Source organism: Halyomorpha halys, unplaced genomic scaffold, assembly GCF_000696795.3.
Source record: "Halyomorpha halys isolate HHAL.00 unplaced genomic scaffold, Hhal_1.1 Scaffold708.1, whole genome shotgun sequence".
In the NCBI taxonomy this organism is placed as follows: domain Eukaryota; kingdom Metazoa; phylum Arthropoda; class Insecta; order Hemiptera; family Pentatomidae; genus Halyomorpha; species Halyomorpha halys.
In genome coordinates, this window is record NW_027113783.1 from 133,252 (window position 1) to 147,042 (window position 13,791).

General features: G+C 29.6%; 1 long non-coding RNA gene across 1 annotated transcript; it reads right to left on the reverse strand.

Moving 5' to 3' along the window:
* Positions 1 to 413: 413 nt before the first annotated feature.
* Positions 414 to 6,183, reverse strand: LOC106685527 (uncharacterized). The gene is made up of 3 exons (XR_001343861.2): positions 6,027 to 6,183; positions 1,078 to 1,184; positions 414 to 471 (listed from the first exon to the last, which is right to left on the reverse strand). It is a non-coding gene; the product is annotated as an uncharacterized lncRNA (long non-coding RNA).
* Between the last annotated feature and the right edge of the window lie 7,608 nt (positions 6,184 to 13,791).

Consider the following 13,791-nt stretch of genomic DNA (forward strand, 5'->3'; position numbering starts at 1 on the left):
AAACAAGTTGCAAATATAAAAAAAAACTTCATAAGATTTTTTATTATTCGTTTTCTTTTTAAGCTCCTCAAATATATCTCTGACCTTGGTTATTATTGCTTCTGTTTATCGTTGATGCATTTTCTAATTATTTTTTTTTGCAATTAAATGAAGCTTAATAAAAAAATTATTAGGTACTTCTATCTGCAGGGTCACCATATTTATATTTATTCAGCGATTGATTTTAAATATATATATATATATATATGTTTATCCCTGTCATCCCACTCTATCAGACTTAACTTATATATAAAACATTCAATTCGATATTTAAATTAATTAAATTATGACATGGGAATTTTCACATAAAATAATAATGGCTTCCAACAAACAGGATCTGTGAAGTTCACAAGTTCTTTGACTTTTTGGAGCAATTTCTACAAATTAGATATTCATTCTCAGCTAGATGATCTGTTGCGGGAAATCTTTGATCTACAAAATAAAAATGCATATTTAGTTTTCTTGTTGCTGTTAATATAAATAATATAATATTATTCAGTTAATAATATAATATTATTATAGAAGGTTACAGGATAAAAACGACCAGTCACATTCCATACTTCTAGTTTTAATCAAAAAATTAAAGCTCTATTTCTTTAACAGTTTTGTATACACTTCTCATTTTATTAAATGAAAATAATGCTTAAGAAAGGGTTTACTAAACCCCAACAGATAGCATCGCAATCTGTTATGTTAAATTTTACAAAAATGGACAGTGATCGTTTAAATTAAATTAATTAGTGTTATTTCAAGTTTTCAATTCTTATAATATTATTATTTATTATATTTACTGTCTTGGTCAGATTTTTTTTTAATTTACTAATATTTAGCTATATAATTGGGATAATTATTAATGTTATTATAAAGCTATTTCAGTACATAGGAAATTATCTTGAAACGGATAGTTAAGTATAGTTATACCGTCCTGTATTTCGTACTTCTTATGTTGTTATTCAATGAAAAACTTGAAGTTTTTGAAAGGTTTTCAAGTATAAGAGTATTGAAAGATAGTGTTAAAATTAATGTGAAATTCCTCACTTTATTAAAACATTCTGTTCATGAAGGCTGATGTCATCTGGACTTGGCATATTCCGATTATTAGCGGCTATCGTTTTTCTATTTATCAGGATTTGCAAGATTTGTCTCTGTAAATAAATAAAAATGTTATTATGGTAAAGTGAGTAAAGTGCACAAAATGGAGAAATTTATCGTGCTTAGGTGTGCATTGTCAAGAAAATAAGGGGTTTTAGATGAGCAAAACAACAAGATATTAGATTGCTTAGTAATTGCTTGGTGTTCACGGTCAGAAGGAAGCAATTGCGTAAATAATGAAATGAATTAGCAGAAGTTATTTCAACATTTCTGGATTGAAGCCAAGAATGAAGCGTACACTTCACTTTCTCACTTTGTGAGAAAAAGTTGTAATGGTTGGGGTTATGACTGTGCGGGATTGCATATTTGTATAACTGTAAAAAAAAAAAAAATACAAAGAGTTCTAGGATTTATAAATTTAGAATTTGGATTTTTATCGAGGAATGCTACACAAGATTCGTGATTTACTACTCCCTTCATACATTCATTACTTCATACATTCTCATTATCCGTTCTTATTTCTCTGAGAGATTATTTACAGTAACTCACAACATCGCTTATTCATTCCTCTTTCCTCAGTCTGTTGATTTACCTCTGTGTAATATTCTTGGTCCTATCCTTTACACATTTTTTACAGCTGACATCCTAACCTATCCCAGCTCTGTCCTCACCACGTACGCCGATGACACATATCTATTATCAGTGAATAATGACCCTTCCATTGTATCCCAAACCCTCAAATCCTACATCACCATCTTCGAATAATGATGTCAAAAATAGAGGATTTACATAAATTTTAATAAATCCCACTAAATCACTTTTACCCTTCACCGTGAACCCATTACTTCCTGCCACAAAGTATCCTTTAACAATATCCCACTAACAATGGGACTAACTTTAACTGGAACTAACTTTAACTGGGACTTGTCAACTAACTTTTTACAATATACCTAGGACTACGTCTAGACAAACGACTGATTTGGAATCCTTGTAGAAGACTGACAAAACTCCTCGTCGATTCCGACTAACACAACATTTGCTAGACAAGCACCGTCTAAGCTTCTAACTAATTAGAAAAGACTCATTTATATGATTATAATAAGGCCTATTCGTACTTACGGAGTTCAGTTTTGAGGCTCTACTAAAACATCAAATTCCTCTCGTATCTAATCGTTAAATCCAAAATCCTTCATAAAATTTTTAACACTTTTTACTCTGTCACAAATCAGGTCATCCATCAGGACCTTAATGTTCCATATGTTGCGACTTTGGTTCCAATCCTTCCATGATAAACTTCCTAACCACTTAAAAATTAAACTTTTTTTTTTTAACCTGGCTTCTTCATTGGCTGGTAATCATCCTAAGCGTCTGAAAAGAAGATGGTCTTGAGAGCTTCTCCTCTAGAAATGTTATTGAAAACAAATTTCCATCTACCTATACTTGATGGAGTTGCCGATTGTACACACTCATACCCAGATTAAAAAACTGATCAATTTTTAAGACGAACTCATCACAATAAGAGGTTTTGCCAGTTTTACCACACAGAGAAATAGGCTATCCGTAGCTCAGTGGTTGGGCACAGTCTTACCATTCTGAGATATATTGGCGGTGCTGGTTCGAATCCGGCCTGGCGCGTTGTCTTTTTTCATTGAGTGGCGGTCCAACGAAATGAAAAACTTTGACCCCCCAACCATGGTAAAAATAATGGGAATACAAATGAATTTATACCTGGATATAAGGAAAATTCCAATACCATTAAAATACAAAAAAAAAAAACAGAGAAATTTGCGATGCTCATGAACGGGTCTGTAAGTGGTTTTTTTATTTCTATACGATGTAAGGTTGTTTGGGATAAGTATAAGATGCTATGCAGAAACAAATTTTCTGCCCATTTCTTGTCGAAGGTTCAGGTTATGGTGTTCCATCATAAACGGTAGCTCCCACAAAGCCAGTTGTAGAAATTTCAAGTCGAGACGACGCACGCAAGGAAAAAGGTTATTACTGAAGAGATGTCTCGGTCAATTAGACCAAAGATTTGAATTATGCTGTCTAGTTATACAAGAAATGTTCGTGTATAACTAGACAAGGTCTCAGAAGTAATTATTTCTTGTCTAGGCAGTATAGCACACCACTGCGAAATATCTAAAGCATAATTTTGATGCAAACCATACAAATGGTTTTGGACTAGCATGTGAGGGCGATACTTACATAAATAATACAAAATAAACTTTAGAATATAATAAGCAATCGATAAGATCACAAGTATTTTAAAGTTCTTATGAGAAGCTGAATTTTAAAACTATTCAAGGCATGGGTTTTTCGATATTAACAGAATTAAACACTTAGCAAAAGTAAATTTCAGTAACAAGAATTTTAGTTCTCAAAACCCATTTTGAATGTTCTACATTAAAAAAAATAATAATAATAATAAGGAATATGAGCAATAAAAATAGAAAATGTTTTATTAATTATGACCGGACACGTTTTCACTTAGAAATATAGTTAACATACGTGCCTATTAATTCTAACAACTTTTATTTATAATGTAAATATTATTTTTTTGATTTTTTTTAAAAGATAAGTGTTTATTTAATATACAAATAATTGTAGATGTTTAAGAAATAATAAACCATTATTTATTAGATTCATTACTAATGTAGGAATCAAAATTAAAACAGATCTTATTTTATTATTAAATTAATCAATACATATTTAGGTTGGGAATATGTTTTCCTATATGAACTTTTCTATCCTTATGTTCACATTGTTTAGGCATTCTGCCTGAGGAAGTTCGTTTTTTTTTGTGTTTTTTTATTTATATTTTTTCCTTTTTTATTTTTACATGTTTCCGCACTTCATGATCTCAAAATATTTATCACATAACTATCATACTATTAAAGTTTATATGATAGGGGTATTCATGATCTTTAGTTTTACATGTTAAAGCGTGCTAAATGGAAAAACTTATGTTAAGTATTTCCATTTAGTTATGTGGAGAAGTATTTCCTTCTTTTACAAAGTTAAAACGATATACATGTAACATGGCTGAGAGTCTGTTAAAAGATCTGTTAAATGGAGAATGATGTCACGAAACAGACCAGCTGATCTTGTCACCGTTTTATTAGTTGTCGCGTTAGGTTACTTAGACTTAGTCTTATGTTTTGGACTTTTTAAGCAATATAATCAGTAGCCAAACTTTTACACTTCTACTTTTCACTTATTTTAGGCATGTTGTAATAAATTTCTGTAATCAAAACTTAGGAGTAAACAATAACATGAAGTTTTGGAAGAAAAGGTTACTTAACAAGCTGCTCAGAAAATCTGCTTGGAGCTCTTATGCATTTATCATTTAACATGACTTTAAATAGGGCTGCTCACATTGCTATACATATCATATTTAGCATGGTAAAACATTTTACATTTAACACAACATCATGAATACCCCTGATACTGTAAAGTATGTGTACTAGAGTAGAGTAAATTTTTTTTTTTTTTAATAATTAATTTATTGTTATTTACAACTTTATACATATATATATCTATATTTATTTTAACTTTCTGATTAAACCATCCCTAACCAAATAAAAATTGAACTCATTAATGTAAATATATATACATCAAGTAAATTTGCTGTAAGTGATATAATGACATCATACAAACATGTGGAGAACTCCAAAAACATTTCTAAAGGAGATGATCTAGACGCCCTCTTTTTTTCAGACGCCTAGGAGAATTATGAGGTAATGAAGGAGAAGCCAGGATAAAAACGAGTTGGTTTGGATGGTTGGGAAGTTTATCATGGAAGGATTGGTATCTGGTTCTGGCCAAATCGGCAACATATGGGACATTGAGGTCCTGATGCATGATTTGATTTGTGACAAAGTAAGGAAAATTAAGGATTCTATGAAGGATTGGATTCGGGAGGAATTCGATTGTTTAGTGGAGCCCCATAGCTCAACACCGTATGTCCAGATAGGCCTTACAACAGTCATGTAGATCAGTCTTTTGTGATGGATTGGAAGTTTGGACCAGAGTAAATATTAGATACAAATAAAACTATAATTATAAATTCTTGGCTATATATGGTTCATTAATAAATAAACATTGTATCCATTACAATTTAATTATAGTTTTATTTCTACTAATATTCGACCAGCTGTGATGCACATACACCACCTAAGCTGCAGTTATATGTAATATTTTAGTAATTGGACAAACAAACGCATGACAAAATATTCATACATTAATTTAGATTAAAAATATGACGATGTCATGGTATATGAAGTATTATTATTCTTATTTATTTTTTTTTAATTTTAGAAATGGCTTTTGGCATATAATATAATTTTGTGATACAATAGAAAACTTCTTCTTAGGATTAATAACAGGGAATGCGAATGGGAAAACCTTGCAAGACACTTGTTGCGTAGTTCTAATATAACAGATCTCTGGTCTTGAGGAATTTAGTGATAATGTGTCAGTCAGTTATGTTTGTGCTGGTTGGTTTGGGTGACCAACAAGTAAGATAATGTAAGGTTTCCGATAATGAGGTAGGAAGCCTCTAAAAATTGAAATCATTAATGTAAATATCAATAAATAAAGTTATACAGAACAAATTATTCACCATCTAATTGTATACCTTAGATCGTAATAGAAAAAAAAATAGAGAGCTGATTTATTTTAATGTATTATTTTCTTTTACGATCTTAATTAAACCTAAGCTATGAATTAGAAATTTGCCGGAGAAACAATAAATACAAATCTATTGTAAGTATTACAGAAAATAGTAAATAATTTAATGTATTTCTTAAACAATTTTTAGAATATCAGATTGACATCTAACGATGTCGTTAATAAACTTTAAGATATAAAAGTTTGGAAAACTTAATACTTACCTTTAAACCAGCTAAAAAACTAAAACCGATGCTAATATAAAAATGGAGAGCCAGAATTCTAAATAGAATTCTTTGAGTCTTTGTCACTGGGGTCATTTTACTGCTAGATCCCTGAGAACTGCGAAGTGTACTCACTATGTAGCTATAATGAAGCGTGGAACTGAATGTAGACTTCGTGCAAGGAACAAAAGTTCCCTTATTAACATTGGTAATGTGACAGAATAATATAAAAAGCAATAGTATGGGAACTTTTAGTGTTATAAGCCATATTATTCTTTTGTCTAAGTTCTTATTAAATAAACTTTAAATAATAATTTAAAGGAATACGTTTTTCCCTATTGTGGAAGGAGCTTCCTGAACTCTGCAAATACACACCACAACGCACTGAGATGTAGCTTAACAATTTCGGTACGAAAGGACCTCTGTTGAAGTTCTTCTAACCTTCCTCAGGAGTGGGTGGGCCTCAGGTAAGGTCCACACTGGCTGGTTTTCCTTACTGGTTCTGTAGCATTGTTTTCTTATTATTTTTTAATTCCATCTTTACTTTAAAAAAATCACATAATTTATGGATTTGCGCATTGAATATTATTAAATAATATGTGTTAATATATGAATTTTTTCCAGAGACAGTACATCTTTGTGAAAGATTCATTCTAAAAATATGTTTTACCTTTAATAATTTCTTAGTTAGATTCTATTTATTCACGCGTAATTGTCAATTATGGTATGTTTCACTGTTATAATTTTTAATTGTATTAATTATCATTATAGCGAGTGGAATTTTCCCAAGGTCAAAAGGCCTGAAATTAGTGCGGATCTCACTCAACTCACTTTTGTTCAATTCATTAATTAACCCTGGAATAATTTATCTTATGTTACCTTATTAATTATTAATATCTTTAATTTCATTCCTGATCATATAATATAATAAATTCTTTATTTATGCTGGAATGAATCCCAGTGAATAAAAGTTAGAAACAACATTACTTATGGCGGTAGGAAGGGTAAAGCCAATCCAACTCATCATAAAAATAGTAGATAGAGGTGTCCTTTGGGATCTCGAAGATGACTCGTACAAAAAAATTTATCAAGCGCTTTAGTTTTGCCTCGAGAACCCCAGTGACATCCCAAAATACCGTGCAACAGTAGTCAAAACGGAGGAATATGAAGGAAGTAACTAGAAGCCTTCAGATCATTAATATAAACAGCAAATATGATAGGGGACAGAGCACTGACACGTTCGGCACTGTGAAAAGTAGGAAAATTTCGAAGTTAGGCATGTTTGAGTCCTCTATATCAACTGCTTTAGAAAAATAGAGTTAAATGAGGATATAATGTTTCTCACAAACTAAATAGTAATTATATTACCATATATTCTTCTGAACACCAACGTTCCAGACAGTTTACTCAGATAAAAAAAGTGAGGGATTAGAAAGAGAGAATATACCACAAAATTCAATGAATGTTCTCCGTAACTCAATGAACAAGTAAGTATTGTAAAACTTTTTGATTTTCAAGGTACTAGAGATCAACCACCATGGAAAGATGTACATGTCATAAGAGCGAAAACTAACTCAAATCGGTTCCAACATTTACTTGGAAAACTGCTATCATGAAGAGGTAATTCATTCACTCCGCATACTTCTGTAGAATAAAATGTGAGGGTAATCCTAGGTGGCACATTATATAGACTAATAGTGAATTTACTATTATTTATATTGTTAATTTACTATTCACTATACAAATAATAGTAATTTAGTAATTATTTCTCTGGGCGAAAGATAATCATTACAGGTTTCACTACATTTAACTCCATACAACCTCATATTCAGATTTAAAAAATGGGGAAAAGCAAGAGGATCAGTTTGGAAACAATGGTAAGCATTTCAAGAGATCACTGATACATTTGTCTATCTCACCACTCATCCATTGTACTGCTGAATTGACTTTGACCTAGAATTTGAACACATCAGGAAGTTATAACTGCTGACTGTTGTACTATATAATGAAACTACTCGATTCAGCGGTATCAATCAGATCGAAGGAGCTTTTCTGTAAAAAGAATCGAGCAACAAGTGAGAATGTTGCTTTCAGGCACATCGGAAGTGTAGTTTACCAAGCAAAGGGCGGGAGTGGAGGGTTTCACACCGTTTTCCAATTTCAGGTGCATTTTAGGTATTTAACTATCTTAAAGTATCCTCTTCCCGTTTTTAGCAAATATTGCAAAAGTGATATAGGGCCGTCGCTCCTCGGGGGTCTTAGTGGGACGGGTCTGGGCGGGAAGAATTGCCTTTTTTGTGTTATGATCTCCTCTTGTGAGATTGTGACATGTCGTATATCGACCAACCAACTTGCTATAATTGTCGGTTTGAAAAGTCAGATAAGTAAGGCTACCACGGAGGGCAGGAGTGGGGGGTTTCACACTGTTTTCCCATTTCAGGCGTATTTTAATTATTTAACTGTCTTAAGGTCTCCTCTTCCCGTTTTCAGTAAATATTCCAAAAGTAATGAAGGACCATCCCTCCCCGGGGTCCGGCCGGGAGGGATTACCTTCCAGAGGCTTTCTAATTATGCAGGAAATTGATCAAGTGAATATATGCTTTAGTTCTCACAACATATTAAAATATCAGCACAACTTAACCTAATACACGCAAGGTTCTTTTTTTATATATAATTTGCCTGAAGTATTTTGGCCACTTTAGATTTTAGTGAAACGGGGTGGATTTTGGTGATTGTACTGATTCTATTATTTTTCTATTCCTGCTATTCTTAACTGTATCTAATATTTCTGAATTATTGAAATCAAATTGGTGTTTATATTTAATGCTATGTTGTAATTTTGATGTTTTTTATATTTTTACAATTAATCTTATGTTGATCAATTCTTGTTTTTAATTTTTTAGATGTTTCACCAATGTATAAACCTTCACAATTCTGGCAATTAACATTATAAACAATATTTAATTTATCTTTAAAGTCAATTTTGTCTTTCCTATTATGTAGATAACTTTCCAATTTATTATTATTCTATAATCTAAACTTCAAATTATGATGTTCATATTCTATAAAATTTTTATTTTATCTGTTAATCCTGGAATATAGTTTAATTTAAAGTAGTGGTAATTATTAATCCTAACTATTTCTTTTTCCATTACATTCTGTAATCTATCATTGTTTGTTTTATCATTTTGTATATTTTTATTTTTATAAAAATCTGTGATTATGCTTTGATTAGGTTTTTTTAATTTACTCACAATTTTGCTGTTATCAATATTGTTATTTTCTATTATATTATTATCCATATTTTTCTCTATATAACTAAAATTATTATTAACTGTGAGGTTGCTAATAATACCATGCCATAACTTATTAATTTTTTCGAATAAAAGTTTTCCACAAGAATATTATAAATTTGTGTTTTTATATCTTTTAGACAAATTTCATCCGTTAATAATATTGCTTTTTTAATAAGGTTTCTAGCCACATTTATTTTTTGTGAGTATGGGTGGTTTGAAGTGAAATTTAGTATTATATTACTTGTTTTTTCTTTCTTAGTCCATTAAGTTTTTAATCTATCACTAGTGTCCTTGGTTATGTTAATATCTAAAAATATTATTATATTATTAATGGGTCTATCAATTGTTAATGTAATTCTACTATTAAATTTATTAAATTGGTTATATTTAGTTTCAATATTATCAAAATTTGTAATAATGATTAAGTCATCAATATATTTTTTTAGAAATAAGGGTTTATTATCTAATTTTATTATGTTTTTTTAAAGCAAGTTGTTCATATAAATTCCACTCAAATTAACAGAAAGTATCCCTCCCCCCCATCGGTAATCCTTGTATTTGTTTAAAAAAATGACCTTCATGTTTAAAAAAAATATATTTAATACATAATTGCAAACCTTCACAGAACAACTTTTTATCTTTAGTGTTGGCATTCTTAACAATGGTTTCCCAATTTTCTTCTATTAACCTAATACATTATTCAACTGGGATGTTTGTAAAAAAGGGACTTAACATCTAAGCTAAATACTTCATATTTATCTTTATCAAAAGTAATGTTATTTAAAATCTTTTTCATTTCTGATATTTCCGATGTTGTTGTTGATTATATGAAATAAATTATTACAATTAAACAAGGAAGATTTATGTCATTCACCAAATTCAATTTAATTCCAGAAACTCTTTCAGTAGAAGATTATTAATTTAAGTAATTCATTATTTTTAACGGTCAATTTCAGGGCAGAAATATTAATCATACTTACCCTTCATTTTTCATAATTTATTTGATCTAATAAATTAAATTACATAATGATCAGCGATTTTGTAATTGTATTGATACATCCCTAATTTTATATTATTTCCTTAACCTCCACGATACACAGTTCTCCGATCGTTTGGGGAAAATCTGTTAAATGGAGTTCTCATAAAATTCAAAGAATTTTGAATATTTGTCAATTTATACAAAAACTTTGAATCAAGAATGTTTTATTTTTAATTATGAAATTGTGTTTTAATACTTCCTTATAAAATTGTATTGCTTACATTGGTCATAAGCATCATTTTTCTCCACACAACTAAACCTTAGGGGAATTTGTGTGCCAGCCTGAAATAAAAATAAAAAAGACCATACAAATAATTGACTGTACTTAACATAGAATCAGGGTGAAACATTTATTTTTTTTGGATATGTATTCACTTTTCTGGATTGCAAAACATAAAAATAATTCCCACCCATTGTAGAAACAATTATTTTGAGAAAGAAGTCAGGTTGAAATCGTTATCCTTGATGAACTTTATTGAAAGTGATTACTGTTTCTACGGTGCAACCTTTCAAATCGCTTCCACATTTATCTCCTAACATCCTTCATGAAATTTAACATAAATTCAAGAGGATTCCTAAGCCAACTCTTATTATTCAGCACTAAGATACGTTCGTACCAAATTTTGTGCTTTCGTCCAAAAAAATATGAGTCTTGGTTCATAGCGAATATTCCGAAAAAATTGGGGGAAAAATTGGAAGAGTTTACGTGAATATACTCTTATAATTTATACAATTATAATTTCTTGTTAGTTAAAAACAAGGTCAAGAAAAAAGGAAGAGGAAGCAAATGATGAGAGCGTACACGCGATGCCTTGGTCCTTTCGATATTATTTCTTTTTGTAGTATTCTCACTGTTATTAAAAGTATATCTTAATAACAATAATGGCTTCACGGTAGTTGTATAACACCCTTGATTTGAGGAAAAAATCGAAGGTCTTACAGTTAGTTTCTTTTCAAGTGAAATTATAGGGAAAGGCAAGGAGTTAAATATTGTATTAATATATTCTCTAGTATTGTTTTAATTGGTATAATAGAGGGAGATTTCATCAATTAATTTCATTAGCGTATATGTATGCGTTCTTGCAACGAGAATAGTTAATACTAAAGTTATTAATTCATTACAAAAAATGCAATTTGAATTTATATAGGAAGTTTTATAAATGACATGATTAAGTCCTCTTGATATACTTTACCTAAAAAATCAATTTAAATACACAGATAAAATAGCATTTTTTTCGTAAATATAAAACTACTAGCTATTTATTCTTATTTTTAAGATGCTTCATAGCTGACACTCTATATGATCAAACTGAAATTTTATCAACAAATTAATTTGTATTTTCATAGAGAGGAAAATGTTTTATTTGGCCATACTGCCCAAATACATCGGGTTGCTATAATATACAGCGTACATATCAATCCATAATTGTATGGACATATATACTCTACAATACATTAACATTTTTAGTTTTTCTTACAATTATCATAATACACTAAATACTATACACTTAAATACATTTTTTCTTTCTTCACAAAAAATTATTTTTATTTTTTTTTCTCCCATTTCCTATTTCCTTCCTAAATACATATATGAGTTTTCCTCCTTTTCCCTCAAAACCAAATATTTATACTAAATTATTTCCTTGCTACTATTAATTTTTGTATAAGTATTGATAATTAATTGATGTAGATAACTAATATTTATTTTTAATAGTAGAAATATTGTTGACATAAGGTGTAATTAAAGAAGTTGGTTATTGGAGAAGTAAGAAAGAGGGATGAAATCAAAATAAAAACACTAATAAGTGATAACTTGTTTTTAATATTGCCGACGCTTAGTCTAAAACAGCTTTCACCAAGCCTATGAAAAACAAAATATTCCACGAAATAGGGAAATATTCCAGTATAAAACCATGAAAATATATTAAAACTTTTATTATATATGAAGATTTACATATATGATTTATGTAAAAAGAAAATTGAAATAATGGGAAATAAATTAAAGAATAAGACATGAAACATATAAAGGAATACATAAAAATATATAAGCAAACTAACAATGTAGTAAAATAGTAAATATTAAGATTTCATCAATAATGTAAGTTGACATCGTATATAAGAAAAAAGAAGAAAGACATTGAACAACAATAAAAACGGAAAACAACAGTAAACTCGAATTCGGATTGGAGGTGGTGCGTTCAGAAATTCCCAGCACTTTCTCTGAAGCAGGCCTTCCTCCCCTATCATTAATAGACAAAAACAGGCCACAAATCATGTTTTCAAATTATTTCAGCGGACAAATCACCCCACATACAGATATATTTTTCAATCTAAAACTTCAATTTATCTGAAACTCTCAATGTAAAGGAAACTAAAGTTATATTACAATATTTAAAAGCACATCGCATGCATATGTATCTGTGGACGTACATATACATTTGTAAATGTGTATATCAGTATATTGATATGTATGTATACATATCTTTGTGCATATATATGCATATATTGTTTTTTATAAATAGACCAAAGATGATAATTAAAGCAAACCATAGGTGTTGTTTACCTAAAGATTGTACGCCTGTAAACAAGCACAAATAAACAAAATAGAGAAAATAATAAATAACCCAATAAAAAGGAAAAAGGAGTGGAATGAGGAGGGGAAGGAAAATTGCGTCTCTTATAATTAATTATTCATTTTTTTTAACCTTCTCATTTACCCTTCTTTCCATAAACTATTTTTCCTGCTATATACCATTAGATTTATGTGCAAGAAGTCAGATTGATTTTTAGCATTCCTTAGAACCCTATAAGCCAAATTCTATTAAAATAGAAAATCAGACATTCCTGAATATTTAAGTCAGGCGGTCACGTAAAACTTCGTCTGAAGTAACGAAGTTACTACAACTGCTGGAAAGTTTAACTTCAGCTCTTCTAAATCATATCAAAATCATTTGTATTTTCTATCTTTACAAAATATAAAAAGTCATCTCAAATAACGAAAAACCTTTTATTTTTTTTTTTATTGTTTCAATATTGAACACATGTAACAGCACAATGGAAGTATAATAGAGGACAATCAATTTTTTTGTATATTGAGAAAAATAGTATTAAATGAGTTTTAAGTGACTAAAAATTACCAAAACCATAAGACTCATACAGTAAATTAGGCAAAAGGATTTTTTTTTTAAATATTAAAAAATATTTTATATATCCGACTTTGCTACATTATTCAGTCCAAATGGTTTGAATAGTGCACCCATATTATTATTACAACTATATGGGAAATATATTTATTCTAAACTGGCCAAACAATATTATTTTATAAAAATTTGTATTAAGGTTTTATAAGGAGTCCAAAAATCATCTGATTTTATTTTTACTAAAAAAATTTTAGTAAAATAAAATCCATACTAGTTTTCCCTACGGGCCT